This window comes from Jaculus jaculus, chromosome 7 (genome assembly GCF_020740685.1).
Source record: "Jaculus jaculus isolate mJacJac1 chromosome 7, mJacJac1.mat.Y.cur, whole genome shotgun sequence".
Classification (NCBI taxonomy): Eukaryota; Metazoa; Chordata; class Mammalia; order Rodentia; family Dipodidae; genus Jaculus; species Jaculus jaculus.
The window spans coordinates 11,648,083-11,662,220 of NC_059108.1; the positions used below are offsets into that span (position 1 = coordinate 11,648,083).

At 51.2% G+C, this 14,138-nt stretch overlaps 1 protein-coding gene across 2 annotated transcripts in view; it reads right to left on the reverse strand.

Moving 5' to 3' along the window:
- The window catches only part of Slc7a1 (solute carrier family 7 member 1), an 86,194-nt gene extending 72,468 nt beyond the window's left edge, over positions 1–13,726 (reverse strand). The window contains exon 1 of one of the 2 annotated variants that reach the window (XM_045153980.1): positions 13,490–13,726. The gene's annotated coding sequence lies outside the window, so the exon portion shown is untranslated. Of the gene's footprint in view, positions 1–1,666; positions 1,707–13,489 lie in introns of those variants that run through there. The other variant, XM_045153981.1, reaches the window with a different exon arrangement.
- Between the last annotated feature and the right edge of the window lie 412 nt (positions 13,727–14,138).

Here is a 14,138-nt window from a genome sequence, read left to right on the forward strand (position 1 = left end):
AATGAAAGAAGGTAATGGAGCCGGGCATGGTGGCGCATGCCTTTAATCCCAGCACTTTGGAAGCAGAGGTAGGAGGATCACCGTGAGTTCAAGGCCACCCGGAGAGTACACAGTGAATTTCAGGTCAGCCTGAGCTACAGTGAGACCCTACCTTGAAAAAAAAAAGAGAGAGAAAGGAAGAAAGTAACGTGAGGGCAGTTTGATCAAAATGCATTATGTGCATGTATGAAAGCTGTCAATAAAAGTTGCTAAAAATTGAGGTCATGCAATTGCAATTATAGGTTATCACTTATTTTCAAATAGCGTTAATATACACACAAGCATAAACTCAAATCCACAGGGCTTCTTCTAACATGCTAACAGTAATAATAATGTTTACAGCTTAGACATTCCTAAAGACTGTGAATTATTCTAAATTCTTGCAGCAAACTTGTTTTAATTGAGCCCAGTGGGGGGGGGGGGGACATGAAGCCAACAAGGACGGAGAATTGCACATTGTTTCAATAAGCTGGCCATCTGGCAATTTATCTTATTTGGTTCTCTTACGTTACTACGCCCCTTGTTCAAGAGAACCCATTGGTAAGATTTACAATTGTTTTAAGAATGATATACACAGACTTTAAAGTTACTTACAGGAAATCTGCTTCTCCAAAAACAAAGCAAAATTCAAGCACTTAAACCAAACTCCAACTTTTGCAAGAGCAATTTAATGGTGTGATTGCTACTGCTAATGTCTTTTCCAGTACGGCAGACGTGACGACCTGAAAATTCACATTTCCACGAGCATCATCCCCAGTGTCTTCCCATCGTGCTTAGCTCTCAAAGACAAGGCTGACCTTTCAAATAGGTTCTGCCTCAAATCCCACTGAGTAAATTAAAATCAAGGAGATTCAAAGTACTGTAATTGACAAATGGCATCGCCCACTTCCAAGGGAAAACGCACACATTCTAGATCAGGCCATCTCTGAGTACAGCTGAGGCCTGAGCACCTGGGTTTGCACCCTCCAGGAACACTGGGTCTGCCCTGAAAAAGTGGTCAGCTTTCTTGCAAACCACCAACAGAAATTAACACCCACTTCATATGAAACTACCGCAGAAACAACCAACCTAGCAAAAACAGAACACATCTCCATCCTCTAAATTTAAAATAATTTTTCGCCCCAACAGCGGCCAAAATGATACTGATTGACGTCAAAGGCACCGGTCCTTTATGCATATACTCTTATGTAGTACACAGATATTCCATTAACATTCACGGGACGCTACCTTGGGCTCTGCAAACAGCAGCAAGCAAAACAAAGTCCCTCCCCTTTCTTGTGTGCTCTGGATATAACCCAGGGCCTCACAAATGTTAACAAACCCACACTTCAATCACTGAGCTACACCCCTTGCCTCCAAAAGTCCCTTCTCACACAAATATATAGATCATATTAAGATAAACCCAGATATGGAGAATTGTGCCTAATTTTTTTTTTTGTATTTTTACTTTCAACACTTACGTTTTCCCTCTCAGATCAAAAGCTCTAGGAAAACACCATTTTTATTGGCTACATAATATTCTAATTTGGATCCGGCGACACAATTTGCCAGCAGACTCTTCCACAAAAACACCCCAGGCACAGTCATTGCAATGTGACCTCTACTTGGGACCTTCAGGGAGACCCACCTCCGAGATCCCAATGTGCCGTTCCAGTGATGGAGAGCCAAGCTTACGTTCGTGTCCGGCCCCGTCCAGGTCTCATTTGTGAATCAACCTTTATAAGCCGCACTCCCCCTTTGATGGAGGAAAACATTGTCTGCGCAGAACAATACGTTTTCATTTCAATTTCCCTTCTTCTCAGGAAAGGAAATGTTTGCACTTCAAAGAGCTTCTTTGAAGACTGGCTTCTGGGGCTGGCCAGGCCAGGTTAGGAGTTACCGGGCTCAGCGGGGCGCACCGGCTCTGGGCGGCAGCCCACCACAGTCACTGTCAAGGCCAGCTTCTTCAAGGAGAGGGGTCTGGGGCAAGAGAAGAAAAACAAACACATGGAAAAGTACTTGGAGCTTTTGATCGTGGCCTTCAGAGGCCCCCTTTCACACACTGCATAGGTTGTCAGCTCAGGGAAACTGAGGTACACAAGGCTCTTGGATGATGAAGCATCAGACAAGAAGAAAGTCACCCCAGAAACGGAACTCACTGGGGAGGCCCATTGCAGGCAGTAAAGAGCAGAGTCCACCCTCAGTGGGTACCGTTGGCATGGCGGAAGGGGCAGGGGAGCCACCCAGATACAAAAAAAAAAGAAGCTCTGGGGATCGAAACTCACTGCCCAGAACAATCTTAAAACCCTTCGAATAGCATTAGTCATTACCTAACAGAGCCTACCTCAGTTTAAAATTTTGTCTTTTATTTCTCCACCGGTCACCTAAAGGGACGAGAACTTCACCCAAAGGCGAATCTCACAACTGTTAAGAAGCAGCAAAGGCCCAATGAGCAAGAGGCCAAGGCCATGGCCCCGCGCCAGGCTGAACGCGTACCCTTGATTTCTGCCAGATCTAGAAAGAGCCGACAAGAGGGGACAAGTCTCAAACGAGCTGCGGACACTGAACGAAGATCTACGCCCTGCCCCACCGTCGGGACATGACTTACGGGCACAAAGTGGACACCACGGAGGGTAGTTAGGTCAGCCCACACAGGTGGGCAGCCAACCAAGAGGTGGGCAAAAATGTGAAAGACAGCCCGAGGCCTAGGGCCACTTGGGACTCCTGCCAGGAATCTGGGGGTGCTGGGGGTCACAGCTCTGGGTGGCCAGGCCATGCAGTCTTCCGGTTTCCTCTCTGGTAAGCCCTTCACCTAGCACACCCCGTGCATTCATGTAGGAATTATGGGTGGTTTCATTCTGTCCTGATGTATTTATTTATATATTTATTTGAGAGAGAGAGAGAGAGGCAGATGGAGAGAATGGGCACACCGAGGCCTCTAGCCACTGCCAGCAGACTTCAGACACATGCTCTCTCTACCTTGTGCATCTGGCTTGTGTGGGTTCTGGGGAAGTGAACCTGGGTCCTCAGGCTTTGCAGGTAAGGGCTTTTAATGGCTAAGCCATCTCTCCAGCTCCCCATTCTGTCCTTCTTTACTGCCGTTCCTGAACACCTGCAGAAACACCTGTCCTTTAAGGGACTTATAAGGTAGAAAGTCAAGACTAGAGCTCTGTGGGACCCCCCACCCTGTGCTCCCCTAAAAGACATGGGTGTAGAGAACCCTGGTGAACAAAACAGAGTTGAGCATGGACTGTGGACTGGCTACCAGGGCTGTGTCCAGGTTGCTTCCTTATTCTGATATCTTACTGTTGAGTTGGGGGTGGGGGGAACCCCGTGGTAAAGCAATGGCTGGCCGTTCAGAAAGGCCCTGAGCTCATCCCCAGCTATGGAAAAAAGAGAAAAAGAAAAAGAAAAAAAAAAGGAGTGGAGTGGGGTTGGGGGAGGAAGCGAGGCAAAGAAGTCATCCTTGTTCATGCCACTTGGGACTCCTCTTGGGAAAAGGGCGTGAGGGCTCCAAACATGCGGCGCGCACTCTTGTATGCGCACACAGAGTGCGTGGATGTGTGTGCACGTACAGAGAAAGGGAGAACTCAAAACATAAGCCAGTGCAGGCCCAGAGTGAAGGGCACCCTGCCCTTGTGCTACGTCAAGTTTGAAATGTTGTCCCAAAACAGTTGAAGGAGAAAATAAGATGGGCAGAGTGGGGAAAGCGGTTTCCTAACTCTCCCCATCACTGCCAAGGGAACCCAAGGCCTTCACCCCAAGGCCCCAGCCTTCCAGGCCCTGCTTCATCCCACAGTGTGGGGGGGGGGCTTTTAACCATGGCCTCCAGAGGCCCCCTTTCACACACAGGGGGGTGGCCTGCCACCTGGGTGTGTTATGGCTGGGGAAGTTGCTCCGGGAAGGTGCGGATGAGGTTCCCGCTTCCAGGCTTTCGGAGAGGGTCAGAGAAGTCCTCTAAAGAAGGGGACACCTCCATGTCACTCCATGGCAGAAACTGGTATAGAAAAATGGGGGAACAGACAAGACTGTAACTGTCACTGGCCTCAAGGTAGCCAGAAGCTAGTCTCTTTTCCCACAGAAACCCTGGCAAAGGGTGTCCCTTGCAGGGACAGGGAGGCGGAGTGTGTGTATGACTGCATGGGCTAAGTCACACGGGCACCCCTGGGGTCTGGGCAGGAAGGGCTGGGTCCAGCCAGACACTGGTGACGTGAATGTTAAACTACTGACCTAAAAGAATGCGGCCCAAGCTCCACCACGCTCACGGGCTTCTGGGTCGGTCGTCCCTGCCCCTCCCCACCCCGGCTGTCCCGGGAACCCCAGCTTCAGCCGGGCTGGGAGCAGATGCATTTACAAGTCATAAAAACCACCAAGGAGGGGAGAAGCAGCCCTTTGAGTACCACCCACTTACTTAGAAACTGGGGGGGGCGGGAGGGATGGCTAATGGTCAGGACCCCGCGAGGCTGCCTGTGGGCACCTGGCCAGAACCGAAGCCTGGCTGAAGTCCACAGCCCTACTGAACTTGGGGGTTACTCTACAGACACGTGGTAGCCCGGGGTTCAAATCTCCCTTCGGCCACTTTTTCGTTCCCTGTGCACAGTGGGCAACCTGTCTCCAATTTCCCAGCAGCCAATACAGCAGGACACGCCTTGCTGGGCAGATGTGAGGATTCCAGAAAAGGCATGGAATGGAGACTCCGGCAGCAGCCACTGCTGCGGGGTGCTGGGGAACACGGGTCCTGCCCTGCCCTGAAGCCACACTTCCTTCCGAGGGTTTCAGTGTCATGATGTGGTCATTTCCATGCCAACCATAACTGACCAACTCCAGCTCCTCAGGGGTGCGATGACAGCCTCGCAGTGGGGAGATGCCAGCATCTGACTCCTCTTCTCACTGCCCCTCCCTCACGTGCCCATCACTTTCCCCACAAATGAATATGAATACCAGCAGCTCCAGGAAGAAAAAGTGAGGTGCCAAACAAGAGGCAGCCCTGAGCTTAGGGTTTAGCTTTTCCCCAAGCCGAGACCTCAAGGTAATTTAAACAAAACACTGGGAACTTGAGTGATAAGCATGCCATGGTCAGCCACTGACCACCACACCACACACACACACACACACACACACACACACACACACACACCACTAAGAAGGAGCTTCCAGAGGTCCTGGGAGTGGCCAAGCACAAGGCTATGAATCTGAGGTCCAAGAGAGACTGTCTCCCACACTCAGGTAGGCACCTGAGTCCTGACTGATGGTGTCAAGGGACATCCAGTCAGTCAAAGCCAAAGACCGTCACTCCCAAGACCCCGGAACAAAGACCTGATGGGATGGGAAACTTGCCAAGATGCTCTGAGGCCCAAATGCCCCCGACATCCTCTCATCAAGACACAAGTACGTGGAAATGAACAGCACTGTAATGCCACCGTAAGACAAGAAAGCCAGGCGAAGTTGTGACATTTTTCTCCTAAGGCAAAAACCAAAGAGCAAGGCTTTCTTTCCAGCATAATTATTGATATTTCCATGAAGCATCTGGTGTGGGCCAGATGTTGTGTTCAGATAGCGTGGACTATCTCACTTAAATCCCCCAGCTCCTGAAAGGTGAGTGCAAAAGGCCATTTGTAAAGCCGGGAACGGGGATGCAGTTCCACAGTCTAGCAACTCGGCAGGAAGATCATCTGAGTCCAGGAGTTGGCGGATGAGCCTGGGCAACAGAGGGAGACCCTGTCTCACAAAACAACAACAACAAGTTATCTAGAGACTGGAGGGATTGCTCAGTGGCTAAAGGCACTTGCATGCAAAGCCTCAGGATCCCGTTTTGAGCCGCCAGCACTCACATGACGCCAGATGCACAAAGTGGCAGAAGCAGGAATCCCATTTCAGCGGCAGGAGGCCCTCATGCAGCCACAACTCGACTCTCTGTCGGCCTCTTTCTGTCTCTCTCAAATAAACAAATAAAGCTATATTAAGAAGTTATACAGGGCTGGAGAGATGGCTTAGCGGTTAAGCACTTGCCTGAGAAGCCTAAGGACCCCGGTTCGAGGCTCGGTTCCCCAGGTCCCACGTTAGCCAGATGCACAAGGGGGCGCACGCGTCTGGAGTTTGTTTGCAGTGGCTGGAGGCCCTGGCGCGCCCGTTCTCTCTCTCTCTCTCTCTCTGTCACTCTCAAATAAATAAATAAAAATATTTTTTAAGGGCTGGAGAGATGGCTTAGTGGTTAAGTGCTTGCCTGTGAAGCCTAAGGACCCCGGTTCGAGGCTCGGTTCCCCAGGTCCCACGTTAGCCAGATGCACAAGGGGGCGCACGCATCTGGAGTTCGTTTGCACAGGCTGGAAGCCCTGGCGTGCCCATTCTCTCTCTCTCCCTCTATCTGCCTTTCTCTCTGTGTCTGTCGCTCTCAAATAAATTAAAAAAAAAAAATTTTTTTAAATGTTTTAAAAGAAGTTATCCAGGCAGCCAGGCCTGGTAGCATACGCCTTTAATCCCAGCACTTGGGAGGCAGAGGTAGGAGGATCACCTTGAGTTCGAGGCCACCCTGAGACTACATAGTGAATTCCAGGCCAGCCTGAACTAGAATGAGATCCTACCTCACCCCCCCCCCCCAATTAAAAGATGAAAAAGTTATCCAGGAACTAGAGAAGTGGCTTAGCGGTTAAGGCACTTGCCTGCAAAAAAGTGTAAGGACCCAGGTTCAATTCCCAAGTACCAATATAAAGCCAAATGCACAAGGTGGCACATGCATCTGGAGTTTGTTTGCAGTGGCTAAAGGCCCTGGAGTGTCCATTCTCTCTCTCTTGGCCTCTTTCTCTCTCTCACAAATAAATAAATAACTTACCTAAAGCCAATCATTATGCAAGCACTATGGAAAAGCATTTATACACGTGGCTCTAGACAAAATCTTTTCTTTTTAAATTTTTTGTGTTTTATTTATTTGAGAGCGACAGACAGAGAGAGAGAGAGACCGATAGATACATAGAGAACGGGCGCGCCAGGGCCTCCAGCCACTGCAAAGGACCTCCAGACGCGTGCGCCCCCTTGTGCATCTGGCTAACGTGGATCCTGAGGAATCGAGCCTCGAACCGGGGTCCTTAGGCTTGACAGGCAAGCGCTTAACCGCTAAGCCATCTCTCCAGCCCTCTAGACAAAATCTTGGGAAAGGTGTCCCTCTAACACCAGTGAGGCCCACTTCAGGAGTAGCCCTTTCTCTGCAGTAGAGCAAAGCATCTCCTCTGACGACACTTCAAGGGTTGGGTCTTTAGCTCAGCTGGGCCGTATCTAGCGCACAGGCCATGCTGAGGAGTGACCATTACTAGACGGCCTCTATGAAGACAGAACTTGGTCCTGCTATTTTTGAAACACACGGGAAAACACCTTGTTCTTATAGTCAAGAATCTTATCTGCTAGAACTTTCTACAGAAAGTGCCGCAGGCGTGATACCGAAAGGTAAGGAAATGAAAATGCCCATATGCCCCGTGCCGAGAAAAAAAAGGGGGGAGATAGGCTATGTTAAAAGATTCAGCTCTAGTAGGACTATTATTTTTCTCAACACTATGTAAACCTACTAAGCTGTCATCTTTTAATTTTATTTTATTTATTTGAGAGAGAGAGAGAGAATGGGCACACCAGGGCCTTCAGCCGCTGCAAATGAACTCCAGACACATGAGCCACCTTGTGCGTCTGGCTTAAGTGGATCCTGGGGAATCAAACCTGGATCCTTTGCCTTTGCCGGCAAGCGCCTTAACTTCTAAGCCATCTCTCCAGCCCTAAGCTGTCACCTTTGAAGGTGTTACTTCGCTGAGTGTGATTTCTGCCTGCTGTTATCAGAAGTATAAAGATACAAAACTTTAAGAAGTTGAGTTGCGTGGGTTTGGCCCCTGTGGTAGTTTGAATGTATGTCCTCCCAATAGGCTCAGATGTTTTGTCAAAGCTTGTAACTTGGATTTCCAGCTGTCTGGCTGGAACTGGTGTCACTGAGGGGTGGATCCTGGGGTGCAGCCTAGAGGTGTCCATAGTAGTCTGAGCTCTGCTTGGGTTCCCTGCTGTTTGGCTGCGGGTTTTTTTTTTAATTTTTTTTATTTATTTTATTTGAGAGCAACAGACACAGAGAGAAAGACAGATAGAGGGAGAGAGAGAGAATGGGCACGCCAGGGCCTCCAGCCACTGCAAACGAACTCCAGACGCGTGCGCCCCCTTGTGCATCTGGCTAACGTGGGATCTGGGGAACCGAGCCTCGAACCAGGGTCCTTAGGCTTCACAGGCAAGCGCTTAACCGCTAAACCATCCCTCCAGCCCTGGCTGCGGGTTTTTGTCCTCGCTTGTGGTGCTGGCTGTGTGGCTGTGTCTCTCTGTGTGGATCTGTGAGACGGGGCCAGCTTCTTTGGCCATCGATGGAACTTCCCCTGGATCTGCAAGCTTCCAATAAATCCCTTTCTCCCATACATGGATTCTGGTTGATAAGTTCATCCCAGCAACGTGCAGCTGACTACAACATCACAACAGCCCCTCTGTTCTCAAGGACTAGAATTGCCTGCAGCTTCCTCACTTGGATAAAAGGGGCTGAGGACAGGCGCCCCCAACCTGCAAATGTGAACAGCTCGCCAAGTTGAGTCACACCCCAGAGTGGCATAGAGGAGAAAGCCCAGAGTTCGGAAAGCCCAGGCGGCACCGTTCTCGATCCTAGTACTGTCTCTCCAGGGCTCCTCAGGACAGAGGGACCAGCCACCCCGAGGCTGTGACAGGTGGAAACTTTCCTTCAGTCAGCCTGCACTGTGGTTCGCAGTGGGATTGTGCAGGGACAAATGAACACACCGACTGTGTGGCCCACTGTTCCTGACAACCAAGAGGAGAAGCCACTGGGTGTGGCTGGAGGGGAGAAGCTTCCAGAAGCCTGTTCCTGGGAGGGCGTCCCCAGCATCCCATGTTGCAACGAGCCAGTGCTTTGGGGAGAAGTGGATAGTGAGCAGACCACCAAACCGTTTCTCCTGCTTGTGCCCATCCTGGTGGGTTCCAGGGGGCACACGTGCTAACCTTCCCTTGATAAGTAGTGACTCACTCTGCGCAATTCAAAGCTGCTTTGAACTTGGGGGAGGGGGATAAAGAAGGGACAGGAGGGGCTGGAGAGATGGCTTACCGGTTGAGGCACATGTCTGCAAAGCCTAAGGACCCTGGTTTGATTCTCCAGGTCCCACGAAAGCCAGATACACATGTGGCGCATGCGTCTGGAGGGCAGTGGCTTGAGGCCCTGGCGTGCCCATCCTCACTTTTTCTCTCTCTCTCTGTCTCTAATAAATAAATAAATGAGGAAATATAAAAGAAGCCATTGAAGTTTTTCACAAGACTGAAAAGCTGTCCCAAGGGGCTGTTATCCTATTCCATCACTGAAGGGGACCTAATGCCTGGGATAGGTAGAACCTTGACCTGAAATCCAAGGCCCCGGAAACCCCAGAGAACTCCAGTTTCAAATTCAGAGGGTCCCAATCTCATGGGGGCAGACCTAGCACCAGGCTTGCCACTAGGGGGACACAGTGAGAGAAAAAGCCCCTACCTACCCAGCAAGCTTTGGTATGAGTTCAATGGGACAGAAGCCTGGGAGGGAGCCCTAAGAGCATCCATCTAGTCTTAGCTTGTTCCTTGGGGAAGGAGTATCAAAAAAGATCACTGTGGGCTGGAGAGAGAGCTTAGCAGTTAAGGAGTGTGGTGGTTTGATTCAGGTATCCCCCATAAACTTCTGTATTTCTGAATGCTTAGGTCCCCAGCTGGTGGCAATTTGAAAATTGAAGACTCTTAGAAGCAGTGTATTGTTGGGGGTGGGCTTATGGGTGTTATAACCAGCTTCCTCTTGCCAGTGTTTGGCACACTCTCCTGTTGCTGTTGTCCACCTGATGTTGGGAGGAAGGTGATGTCCACCCTCTGCTCATGCCATCACTTCCCTCTGCCATAAGGGAGCTTCTCCTTGAGTCTGCAAGCCAAAATAAACCCTTTTCTCCCACAAGCTGCCCTTGACTGGGTGTTTTCTGCCAGCAATGCAAATCTGACTGCAACAAGTCACTTGCCTGTGAAGCCTAAGCATCCAGGTTTGACGCCTCACGTAAGCCAAGACGCACAAGGAGACGCATGCATGTGGAGTTTCTTTGCAATGGCTGGAGGCCCTGGCACACCCATTCTCTTTCTCTCTCTCTCTCCCTCTCTTTCTCTCAATAATTAAAATAAAATAAGTTAAAAAAAAAAAAGATCATTTGCAGTGACAAGCATGGTAGACTATGCCTATAACCCCAGCACTCTGGGGGCTGGGAGAACAAGATCAAGTTTGAGGTCATCTTGGGCTACACAGCAAGACACTGTTTTTTAAAAGTTAATAATAATATAAAGTAGTCATCTATGACCTTGCAAAAATCATCCTTCCATCCAGCAAGCTCTTTGCCCAGCTTTCCCATCACCTGGAACACAGCACCTATGTTGTGCTTGGAACGTGAATGGTTTCTCTCACCCTCCACAGAGGCCACTGACCAATCCTATTGGGTCTACCATTAAAATGCATCCAGGCCATGGGCTAGGAGGGTAACTCTACAATAAGACACATGCTTTTAGTATGCCAGACGCCCTAGGATGGATCCCAAGTGCATGCGCGTGAGTGTGTGTGTGTGTGTGTGTATTCATGCACTCTTTCTCACTCTCTCTCGAAAATTTACCCAGGCCTAATAAGAACTTATTATCCAGAAAACACTAGGGTCTAATTCACTGGTCCTGCTTGAAGGGAGGACCAAGAGCCAGGTGACATCTCAGGTGATGGATGCCTTCTGGCAATAGGATACAAAGGCCCGGAGATATCCCCAGGGCACTTCTCTCTGTAACAAGGACTTCCTGCTTCAAATTCCTCCCTGGGGTTAATACGTCTAAAGGCATGATTAGTAGTGAGTCTTCACTACACTGGGCATAATTCTAGGCCCCTCAATGTCATTACATATTTTTACTGGGCTTGGAAAAAAGAACCAGATGTGACAAAAAATGTTAAGTCCATCAAAACATCAGATCTGGGGCTGGAGAGATGGCTCAGCAGTTAAGGCACTTGCCTACAAAGCCAAAGGACCCAGGTTCGATTCTCCAGGACCCACATAAGCCAGACGTACAAGCTGGCACATACGTGTGGAGTTCACTTGCAGGGCTGGAGGCCCTGGCGTACCCATTCTCTCTCTCTCTCTCTAATACACAAAATATATTTTTTAATCAGATCTGAGGCTGGTGAGATGGCTTAGCAGTTAAGGCACTTGCCTGCAAAGCCTAAGAACGCATATTCCAATCTCCAGGTCCCATGTATCCACACTCACAGTAACACAAGCATGCAATGTCGCACATGCACCACAAGGGGGCACACGCATCTGGAGTTTCTTAGCAGTGGCTGAAGGCCACCCATTCCCTCGTTTTGTATCTCTTTCTCTGCCTCTCTGTCTCAAAATAATACAAAAAAAAAAAATCAAATCTGGGCTAGAAATATAACTTACTAGGGAGTGTACTAGCCTTAAATGCAGGCAGCCTTGAGTCCTATCCCCAACATACCATAAACCAGGCGTAGTGGCACATGACTGTAACTCCAGCCTTTGGTAGACAAGAAGGAGAATCATAAGTACAAGGTCATCTACTACATAGCAATTTTAAGGCCAACCTGGCTTACATCACACACACACACACACACACATACAGAGAGAGAGAGAGAGAGAGAAAGGATTATACCAAATATATTCAAATAAAATAAACATGTTTTACAACTTAAGCTCCCCCCCAGATAACAATCTTGTCTCTCACACTTTTTTATATCAAACCTAAAGCCAATTATCATATGCCTAAAAACAGTCACAGGACTAAGATTCAAACCCAGCCAACTGAGTGTATTTATTCTGACCTCTGTTTATTAAGTCTTGTCCTGTTTACTCCAAACTCCTTTAGCATCCTTTGAATTCACCTTTATAGTGATTGAGCTAAGTGTGACCTCAATGCAAAGCTTTTAAAACCTGCTTGGACCAACTGTTGGCTTTCCCCGCACATCTAGGTTCCATTCTGATCATCTGACTTAAAACAAGATCTTTTGTTTCAGTGACAGAAGGGTGTGTTCATATAAAAATAATAATTTCCACTGAGACCAACTAAAAATATCCGGGGAACGAATGCATCACGGTTTCCTATTATCTGAGCCACATGAAAGGGCAAGAAACGATAAAATAAATCGCAACTTTTCATTTTGCATTGGTAGTCTACGTGGCCAGAAGGCCGTGTATACGACAATGTTCTGAAACATTTTCTCCAAGAGCACACGATTAAAGGAAACACCTCCGGGAATGAAATCGCAGCTCTGTCCTCTCATATCCAGCACGTGACGGCACGAATGTGGGTGGTTGGGAAGTGTAGTTTTTTCTTTTGTTTTGTTTCCCACAAAGCACATGTCTGGCCATTCTCGTGGCACAAGTGAACGCAAGCCCGCCTGCTGCCCTCCCCGCATCTCTTGAAAGGGGGACGGAGGCGGGCGAGCCTGTGGCATGCGACCCCAGGGCAGGAGCGCGGTGGCAGGCGTGACCTGCCCGTGCCCGGGAAGTTTTCTACTACGCAGAGAGGAACACACGGAGAATAGGTTGTCATTATGGGAGCCGGAAGAACTTCCTCCCACTCCGGACCATCTGGAAAGCTACAAGAGCCCAGACTTTTCAGGCCAAACATCAGGTCACTAAGGAAGACCCCTCCCCGATCCCCTACCCAGGGGACTTCCCCAAGGAGACCCTGGGGACCACAAGGTGAGGTAGGGACAGGTCAGGGGCGCGCGTCGGGGTCGAGATTAACAAGCACAGGAGAGATGGGAGCAGTGACCACCAAGCTCAGGGTGCCCGGGGCCTGCCACCTGCCTCGGGACCACCTTCCGAGCGGCCGGATTGGTGTTCCCCCCACCCCCCCGCGCAAGAGACGGATGACACACACAATCCCGGACCTCGTGGCGGGGCGGGGGGCTCCTCACCGCGCCATGTAAGGAAGGGAAAGGTCTCCCTCGCTGTCCAGCTGGGCTCCGGATGCCAGTAGTTCGGGGGTCCGCCCATGCCCACGGGGACCACCCTGTGCGTCCTTGAGCCGAGGACCCTGGAAGGACCCGCGGGGAGGGCATCTCCAAGGCGCCAGCTCGCCCCGTGCCTACTCTCGGTGGGTGTTGCATCATGCACCACGCCGCGCCTTCAGGGAACCAAAATGGACTCCGTGGAGGCTCCAGCCGCATGGGCACCGTGTCTCCGCGCGCGCGCATCCCCGGGCGCGCCCTGCCGCACCCTCCCCGGAGGATGGCAACGCCCCTCTCCCACGGGCGAGGGTGTCGAGGGTCGGGGGGAGATCCTGACCCTTCCCGACTCGCCTCTCCCGAGGCCTCGCGGGACACTGGCACTTCTGCAAGGTGACCCGGGCCCAGGAAGCTTGGCCCCGGGTGCCAGCGGGTGTCGGGGGCACTCACCGAGTGGGCAGTGGGATGCGGGCAGCGCTGCGGATGGAGGGGAGGGGTGGGGAGGGAGCGACGGACGCGCGAGCGGCGGGATGCGCGAGGATGGGGATGGGCTGCGGATGGGGGGGGGGATCCGTCTGTCCGTCCGTCGGTGCGTCTGTCCCCCGGGCGCCGCCGCTCACACCTGCCCTCTCCGAGTGAATGGGGCTCCGAGGGGCGGGCGGGATCCGGCAGCGGTTTCATCAGCCGCGCGCCCGCCCCGGGCCGGGCAGACACCGCCGCCCGCGCGCGCGCGCGCGTCACCGCCGGGCACCAATGACAGCGCGGCGCGGCGCGCGGTGGCCCCGAGAGCCGCGCCCACGTGGGAGGGGCACCGTACAACTGTGCAGGCCCCGACCTGGGATTTCCCCGGCCCGCTGCACAGGCGCCTCCCCATTAGCTTCCGCTGCGTGATGGCTTTTTTTTTTTCCCCCTCCACCAATCCCAGTCTTGGGCGCGACATCATCTTGCTTGCAGCCTCGCAGCCCCGAGCGCGCGCGGGACAGAGCGAGTGATGCAGACTGGGCTGTGCCAATCGCCTACCCAGCGAGCTGCTGCGACCTGACGACGACCAGCTTTCTTCCCTCGACTTCACTTGTGATGCACTTTAAGGTGTTTTTTG